Raw genomic sequence first — 8,816 nt, forward strand, 5'->3', positions numbered from 1 at the left:
ACGCATCCCCTCCCCTTCCTTCCTTCTCTCCCCTGTTATTTTCTCTGCGTCTCTCCCTCTCATCCTCCCCCCTGCTCAGTGAGAACAAACACTGCACAGCCGCTAATTCCCCTTGGCCCCAGCCAAAATACAGGAGCTGGCAGGAGGGATAAGGCTGCGTGCAGCCCCTATCTCCGGCAGCGAGCGGCACAAGGCAGCGCCGAGGACAGCGTGCCCCTATGTACCCCCCCGCCATGCAGCACCAGATAACCTCGGGCATAGAGCTTCCCACACACACACGTGGGTTACACTGTGCTCCCAGCACGGTGCTTGGCTGCAGTGGGGTTTTGTTGTTGTTCAGGCAATGCTTCATCTCATGGGCACCCCATCCTAATCCCAGCGTACTGCCTTGAGCATGGAGCATCCCACGCAGGGGGACCAGCTGGGAGCAAGGGAAACGCGTCCTGCACCAAGGCAACATTTTGGATGGTGTCTTCCCAAAGGCCCACTCACTTCAGGGACCTGAGACCATGTGGAGAATGCAGAAACCTGTGGGATGCAGCACAAGGGTGCTCAGGGTGCCCTCCATTCAGTTGTGGGATTTTCAGTGCCGAGTGCAGCCCAGGCGTGGGGCAAGAAACAGAGCGATTGCGTTCCCCAGCCTCCCAAAAAGCCAATCCATTTTCCAACAGCACGAGTTTGCTCTTTAATAGGGATACAAAACACGTTGCTTTTTGCCCAGGGACAAGTGTAACGTGCATCTCTTCGCTTCCATCTGCTCCCTGCTGCTGAGTGCTGGAGCTGGTTGGCTGCACTGGGCTCCCCTCCTCCCCTAGCCCCAACAGCAGAGGAAGAGGCAGCCCCGCTGTGTTTGGGACTGTATTGTTGCACGCTGCTCCCGTCCCAGCCACATCCGAGCGCCGATGCCAAATTTGTCATTCCTGATATAAACCTCGGTGCTAAAAATAAGCGAGGAGGAACCAGCTCCCCACGTGAGCTCCCTTCGGATGGCATCGATGCCGACAGCACGGCCTCCTGCTCCCAAGGGCTGGCATAAATCCCTCAGCCCCTCTGCAGAGCCACCCTGGCAGCATGCACGGTGACCTCTCCTCGGAGGTCTGCAGAAGTGCAAAGCAGTATTAACGTGCAGACCCGCAGCCGTGGGTCCGCCGTGCCCCAGCCTGCTCGGCTGGATCTGCTCCCAGCGTCTCGTCCGGATCATTTTTGCTTCATTGAATCCCTTTTCATTACCTTTTGCTGATTGCTTTTTGCCCTTTGTTTCGAGCGTTACGCATTCCTAATGACGTCTCCGGGTTCTCCCATCGGTGGGCGTCGGGGCTGGCTCTTATCAGCGAGGCAGGGGCTCGGGGTTTTGCTTCCAGATGCTCTGATGTGCTGACACCCAGCGCCGGGTCGTGTTTGTTTGTTTGCTTTCCTAGCACAGGAACCGAGCAGGTTTTCACAGCTTCTCCAGGAAAGGGGCCACCCATTCTGTGGTCTGCACTTTGCTAACGGACAGTTGAAGGCTTGAAAGCAAACGGGCGGTTTTATCCGCCTCCCTGCTGCAAACTGGTGGTTCCTGTGCTTTTTTTGGGGGGGGCAGCTGCACCAGTGAGCGGGGCTGAGAGCTCGGCTGAACCAGAGCCCATGACGAGTGGAGGGATGCTCCAAACCCCATAGCGGTTTGTGGGATGCTCCCATCCCCCCAGGGGTTGTTGGAAGAGAAGAGCACAGCCCAACCTCTGCTTGGCATCATCCCACAGTGACTCAAATCCGTGCGGGTGTGGTCAGGAGGAAGGAAGCGCTGACCACCCTCCCCATCCCAGCAATGCGTGTGCAAGGCCCTTCCAATGCACAAGCAAAGCACGGCAGAGCTTGGGGCGAGGAGCAGTGGGCAGCCTCCTCCTTGTACCGTGCATTGGGTGACACGCGTCCCCCTCCAACCTAGGGACACCTGGGTGGCCCCTAAACCAACGTGAGAGGTGTTCTCTGCTGGGAACCACTCCCTTATCCACGCTTTATGAGCGTGCTGGCAATGGACCTTGCACCCAGCCCTGCGCCATGCTCCTCAACCTTCGCTCTTCCCATTCTACGCTCGGTGTTGACCTTGCCCAAGGTGTGGTTGGTTGTCAGCGGGTGCGTGCAGCAGCTTGCTGCTTGCTCCTTGCGGCATCCCTGTCTCAGGTGTGCCTCTGTTTCCCCAAAGGGAGCCAAGTCACGGTCTGTGCAGCTCCTTCTGCCTTCTGCTCAGGCATGGCACGCGGGGACAGACCCGGGGAGCAGGGAACCCAATTGTCACCTGCTCCCTCCAGCAGGATTTTCGCTCAGCTCTTTGGTGACGAGCGTACGGCGAACGCAGCGTTCCTGCTCCTTATTTAACGACGCGTTGACAGGGAAGATGGAGGAGGCAGAAACCTAAATTCTGGAATCCCTCCAATTTTCAGGTTTTTTTTTTATCCACGGGAGCCCGAGCCTTTCAGCATCGGGAAAGCAGCAACAGGAAACGAGTCAGGGGGAATTTTAGGAGCTGTTGAGATGGCTGCAGTGTTTGACATTCCCAGAACTCAGCAGGCAGGCAGCTGGCTGCTCCATTAATCCTTCCTGAGGCTCCCCCCGGCCCCACCGCCGCGCTGGGGCAAACCCTGGCTCCATCCCCTGCGCTGTGCCATGGGGCACGGAGCAGAGTGTCCCTGGAACCGTGCAACGTGAGATGCAACCAAAAAATAATACAAGTAAAAAGCGTTGGCATCCCCCAGATCACAGCTGGAGCCGGTTCCTACCTGCAGGAGGAAAAGCCAGACCTCCTCCCATCCCCATCCTCCATCCTCCCCGAAACTGGAGCGCGGCCACGAGCCTAAAATAAACCGGCGCGCACACACACCGAGCACCGCGGGGCGCTGGGGGGGCACGAGGCAGCGGGAGGGCGGCCGAGGGGTGAGGAAAAATTTCATGCTGGCCTCTTTAAAGGTGTGTTATTTGTTCAAGGCTGTCCAAACATTTGCGGAGTGCTGGCAGGCCCGGAATGTGTGCAAGAGCTCCGGCAGCGTGTCTCAGGCGTGGGAAAGCTCTGCTCTCCTCAACCTTTACAGGCTTGTTCCCCCTCAGGCAGCGATTCAATAAAACCCGCGCCAGAGATTTATTGAGCTGATAATGACAGCTTCAGTCAGCAGGCAGACACCGGCGAAGCCTCCAAAAAAATAAAATAATAAAATAAAGTAAAATAAAAAAAAAAAAAGGGGGGGGGGGGTGGAAGAAACGCTGGCACCAGGCCCAGGCTGCAGCCCCCAATGGGGGTCCCAGTATGGGGCAGTGCACTGGGGGGGGGAGGGAGCTGCAGCGTGCTGGTATCTCATGGGGTGCAGTGCTGGGGATGCTGGAGGGGCTCACTGCTCTGCTCTTTGTGGTTGTGCATCCCCGTGGCACCAGCGGGGCTGTTCTGGTTCTGCACCCCTTAGCGAAACCCTGGGAGAAAAAAGCGAGGAGGAACCCAGCCCGGCCCCCGGGGTGCCATGCAGCCATGCTGGGGTTAAATCCCTCAAACACACCTGTGCTTATCGAGCCCGTTTTTACCCATGGGAAATGCAGGAGATAGAGGGGAAGTGACTCACCTGCAGGAGCCGGGAGCAGACCTGCTCGCCCGGCGCGACGATAAGCGGGGTTCATGGCTCGCTCCAGCACACCGCAATGCATGGCACACTGCAATGCATGGCACATGGTGATGCATGGCACACAGCAATGCATGGTACACTGCCATGCACGGCACACTGCGATGCATGGCACGCTGCGATGCATGGCACACAGCAGTGCATGGCACGCTGCAACGCGTGGCACGCTGCAATGCACGGCACACTGCAATGCATGGCACACTGCAATGCATGGCACTCAGCATTCCCTCCTGCAAACCCTGAGCAACGCAGCCCTGGGCTGTGCTTTAAGGAACCCTTTCCCAAGATAAGCCTCAGTGCAGAGCCCTCTAACTCCTCTGGGAGCTCCTGGAGGCACAGAAAAGCATGCAGGGGTATGAAAGGACCTTGCATTGCCTCTCTGATTTAATTATTACCTTCTGCCTTCTTTGCATTGCAATCATTTAGGCGAGCTTTCTCCACGGTGAGAGCACTCGGTGGCACCGGGGTTGGCAGTGCAGCCCTGTCCCCAAGCACAGGACCCCAAAGCCCATTGGGATGAAGGCATCCCGGGCACAGGGGGAGCACGGGGGCGGCGGTTCCAGTGGGGCCTTTTGCAATTTGGCTGTCAACAGAGAGGGCAACTGGTTTCTATAATAAACACCGGGGGATAGGTTTTCAAAGAGCGGAGGCCCTGCCTGCCCGGGGTGTGTGTAATTTGTAACAGAGCAAATCCAAAGGGCTGGCGGGCTGCCGCGCTCCGGCTGCGCTTGGCTCGCGGGTTTGGCCACGATTTGGTGGGTCTAGAGGGTGAGGGTTCCCTCTGAACACACGACCCCGGCATGCTGGGGCTCTGTGGCTCAACAACTTTGCTGCTTGGTGTCCTAGAGCACACGCTGTGCTGGTTGCGTGGCTGCGAGGGGCCCTCCCGCAGCTCCCCAGGGTGGGTGAGCACCGTGCGCGCAGCATCTGCTTGGCTGCAGAGCCGCCCGCCTTCCGGCAGCTTTGAGAAACGTGTGACCTCCTGGCACGGCAGCCCAGCTCCCGTCGCAGCGGGGTGGCTCGCTCCCTGGGTGGCAGGCAGCAGGGCAGCTCCCTTCTCCCAGCAGAAGCCACAAAGCTCTCGCACACATGCGCGCACGCACGCAGCCCTTCCAAAGGCTCCGCCGGCTCCCAGCATCTGTTCCACATCACCTTCCTCCTTCTGCAGGGCTCGCTCCATCCTCCCCCCAGATGTTTCCATCCCCCCGTGGCATGAGGAACGCGCAGAGCGAGCGCAGATGTCGGCGTTCTGCAGCCAGCTCTGGCCTGGGGCCTGCGAAACTCTAGGCAGGTTGCAGACAGGGGATGCATTTGGAGCTGTGCACAAAAATCAGCCCTCCCCATCCCGGGGGGCACCCATCAGCACCTCTCCACCATCCCATCCCACTCCATTCCCCACAGATCCGACATACGTAGCCCCATTGGCACTGGGCTGAGACCTCCGGAACGCAGATCCCACTGCTGGGACTTCATTTTGCAGGTGCATTACTGGCTCCTAACACACTCCCAGTATGAAAGCACAAGGGGAGCGATTGTCCGAGTATTTACCAAAGTTTAGGTCCGATAAGCCCTGTTGATTTTACAAGTGCTCCTCGCAGCCATGGGAATGGCTTTATGGCTGGAGCAAGCAGGTGGAATACTTTGCCACGGAGAGGAAGGAGGGGAGACGCACCCACCGAGCCCACCATTATCCGCTTGTTTGCTGATCGTTTCTGTGCCATTTAACCCCTTGCTGAGCACCCCGGGGGGGACTGGAGAGATTTCCAACACCTCTGCCTGGCTCAATGCAGGGTAGGAAAATCCTCACTAGTTCACTGCTGGTGCCTTGCATGGGGCTGCTGGGCATCACTCCACCCAGGGGTGTGACACCCCAGAGGAGAGCCCTGGGTGTTGGCAGACAGCTCATTTTCTGAGGTCTCATCCCCTTATAAAGTGCCTCCCCATGCAGCTCCAGCAGCATTGCCTCCAGTGTGGCACCAGGGTGGAAGACCCTGCAAAGCTGTAGATTTTCAAGCAATCAAGGTTTGGTATGCTGCCAGTTTTGCTTGACCCTTCTGACAGTCCTCATAATTGCACCTGGTCCTTCTCTGTCCCTTCTCACTGCAGCTCTTTGCACACTGGCTGTATTTTAAAGGTAGAGGAAAATGAGCATTAGTATGCTGAGGGCTGGACAAACCAAACCAAATGGAACCAAACTAAACCAAATCAAACCAAACTGAACCAAACAAACCCAACCCAACCAAACTCAACCCAACCCAACCCAACCAAATAAAAAACAACCAGATCAAACCAAACCCAACCCAACCAAATCCAACCCAGCCCAACCCAACCAAACCAAAACCAACGAGATCAAACCAAACCCAACCCAATCAAATCCAACCCTGCCCAACCCAACCCAACCAAACCAAAACCAACCCAACCAAATCCAACCCTGTTTAACCCAACCAAACCAAAACCAACCCAACCAAATCCTACCCAGCTCAACCCAGATCAACCAAACCAAACCCAACCCAACCCAACAAAATTCAATGCAGCTCAACCCAACCCAACCAAATCAGAAACAACCAGACCAAACCAAACCCAATCCAATCCAACCAAGCCCAACCAACATGTCTCAAATCAGGGGCAACATAAATCAAGGCAGCAAAACCACTGTGCAAGATGTTGCAGCAGCTAGGCAACATAAAGCTGTGCAAGCACCTTCCCTGCTGGAGCACAGGATGCACAAACAGAGCTCTGAAATGAGGAGGAAATGCCAGACTTCATTTTCCCCCATTGCTTAGGTGCAGCAACAATACAATGGGTCTTTTGGAGATGCCATTGACTGGGGTGAGGATGGGAGACTGTCTTTTTTTCCATATAGAAATAGAAAAGGGCTTTGGCATCCTCAGGAAGTGAGAGTATCTTTGCTCTTAGTGCTCAGATGTTAGAGCGGAGGAAGGCATTTGAAGTCAGACAAAATAAATAATTCAGTTTCTACATTAACACACCGGCTTCCTCTCCGCTGGCTCTGCCATTTGTCTGCAGTGCTGGAAAGCAGCCTTCTTTCAGATGGCATTTAAGTATTTTCCTAAGTGCCTTTAGATTCAACAAAGCACTTAAGACCATGTTTTAAGCTGCGCACCTGTTTAAGTGCTTTCTTGAACTGGGGCCGTCATACACCCCTGCCTCTCTGATAAGCGTCCACGCATCATGCAACGTGTGAGCACGGTGTGCACAGCCCAGGCAGCACACAAACCTGTGCACGGTTTGTGCACGCTCGTATGCATGCGTTCACATGTTGATGCCTATCTGGCTCTTGCAACAAATAAAGGCATCCAGGCGAAGTGCCCTCTTGCAGAATAAAGCTGATAATTACTGCGAACATCCCGGGGCTGGGAGGCCCCGTGCTTTTGATGGGAGGTGACAGCGCCCGGCTGCCCACGTGCTGCTCCCTGCTTGCATCCTGCTGATACCCCAGGTCCTGGCAGAGCGGGTCACTGAGTAATTAGAGATATTGCTAATGGGTCGGAAACTTGCTGCAGCCTGTCCTGTGCAGTCACGGTGGCTCTGGGCTAGGAGGGACCTCAGCTGCTGCCCTGCATCCAATCCTTACCCTGCCAAGCAAGTCCCCTGGCAGGGTAAAAACTGCAAACAGCAAGCTGGGCGCTATTAGTCGTGACACTAATTAACTCCTGCAGGAGGCAAGCTCTGCAATACGTGCTGCTGGGCAGGGATGCAGGAGCGTGGCTCATCTGCTGGAGCCTGCTCATGCAGGACCCCGGGGGTTGCTGCCTAGGGAAGGACTGTGCTCAGGATTCTGGTGGATTTGCTGTAGGGTGTGCTGAACAAAGCGCCATTCTGCAGGGCTCCCTGACACGGTGGGATTGTCCTCTGGCCGGGGCGGTGTGAGCAATGACACCAGAGAGGTGCAGAAGTGGTTGCAGGGATGGAAGTGGGAACGAATGCAGGGATGGATGCAGAGATGGATGTGAGGATGGATGCAGGGACGGATGAGGGGATGGATGTGGGGAGGGATGCAGGGCTGGATGTGGGTCTCTGCCCCAGCCCATCCCTGCCCGTGGGAAGCCTCAGCCTCACCCAGCACCCTGTGTCCGCGCAGCCCCAGGGTGAGCCAGGTGCCGGGTTAATGAGTGATGCATGGGGCAGGGAGGGGAAGGAAGGGACGGGGCTGCCGAGGTGAGCATGGGAAGCCCTCACACGACTTTTATGGGTTGGCTCTTATCAGCCAGTGTTGCATAACCCCGTGCTTGGCACCATGGGAGAGGAGGGAGGGAAATCCCCCAGCACCACTGCTCTAACCCCGCTGATTCTCATGGCAAAGATGACGGTGCAGTGCTGAGGGACGTGGTCAGGTGGTGATGGGCTGATGGTTGGACTGGATGATCTTTGTGGTCTTTTCCAACCTGAATTATTCTGATTCTATCATGACCACCAGTGAGCTGAAAGCCAGGCCACGTCCCACTGTCACATTTCTCTGTGTCTTCCTTTCCTCTCCTGTACCTTCTCTAGGAGGAAAGACACACAAGCCATGCGAGGAGGCCTCTGGCAATGAAAACCCCCAACTCATCCTTGCACTTTGAGCTGTTCAGGTGCAGCGTTTCCATCCAACCTCACTGGTAGCCCCAGTGTGAATCAGCTGTAAAAGAACGGGATCACCCCGTCCGCAGAGCCCACGGCCTCCTGGGGTTGAGTCAGCAGCAATCTGATGGACAAGGCACGGCTGCTGCTTTGTGCCCTGTGGGGCACTCCTAGGGCTGCTGCCAATGGGGAGACTTCAATGGGTTTTGGGCAAAGTTCAGGCTCCGGGCAGCTCGGAACCGTGCTTGAAAAATGCGTGTGGCTCATCGGGACCTGCCCCTGAGTGCAAGGAGAGAGCAGGAGGATGGAGTCATAGAGGTGAGACGTCTCGGAGGCATCCACCCAAGGGCTGGCCGCTCCACCCTGCGCACAGCAACATAGGGAGGTGCTCATTCATTGCAGCAGGCGTGCCAGCAAGCAGGCCGGCGTGTAGGAGGAAGGCAATGGGGCACGGGGCTGTGGGGCTGCCTGTGGGTGCTGTTCCCTGCTCTGCTCTGCTTATTTGCTTTGCTCTCTTCTCATTGCTTTCCTCTGCTGCTGCATGCAAGAGAGATGCAAAGCGTTGGGGTCCTTTCTGTGGTGTTTAATAAG

At 56.5% G+C, this 8,816-nt stretch overlaps 1 long non-coding RNA gene across 1 annotated transcript; it reads right to left on the reverse strand.

The window, feature by feature from the left end:
* LOC110387006 lies at positions 343-4,234 on the reverse strand. Its single transcript, XR_002432356.1, has 3 exons — positions 4,040-4,234; positions 3,588-3,675; positions 343-3,166 (listed from the first exon to the last, which is right to left on the reverse strand). It is a non-coding gene; the product is annotated as an uncharacterized LOC110387006 (long non-coding RNA).

The sequence above is a fragment of the Numida meleagris genome, chromosome 20 (genome assembly GCF_002078875.1).
Source record: "Numida meleagris isolate 19003 breed g44 Domestic line chromosome 20, NumMel1.0, whole genome shotgun sequence".
NCBI lineage: Eukaryota > Metazoa > Chordata > Aves > Galliformes > Numididae > Numida > Numida meleagris.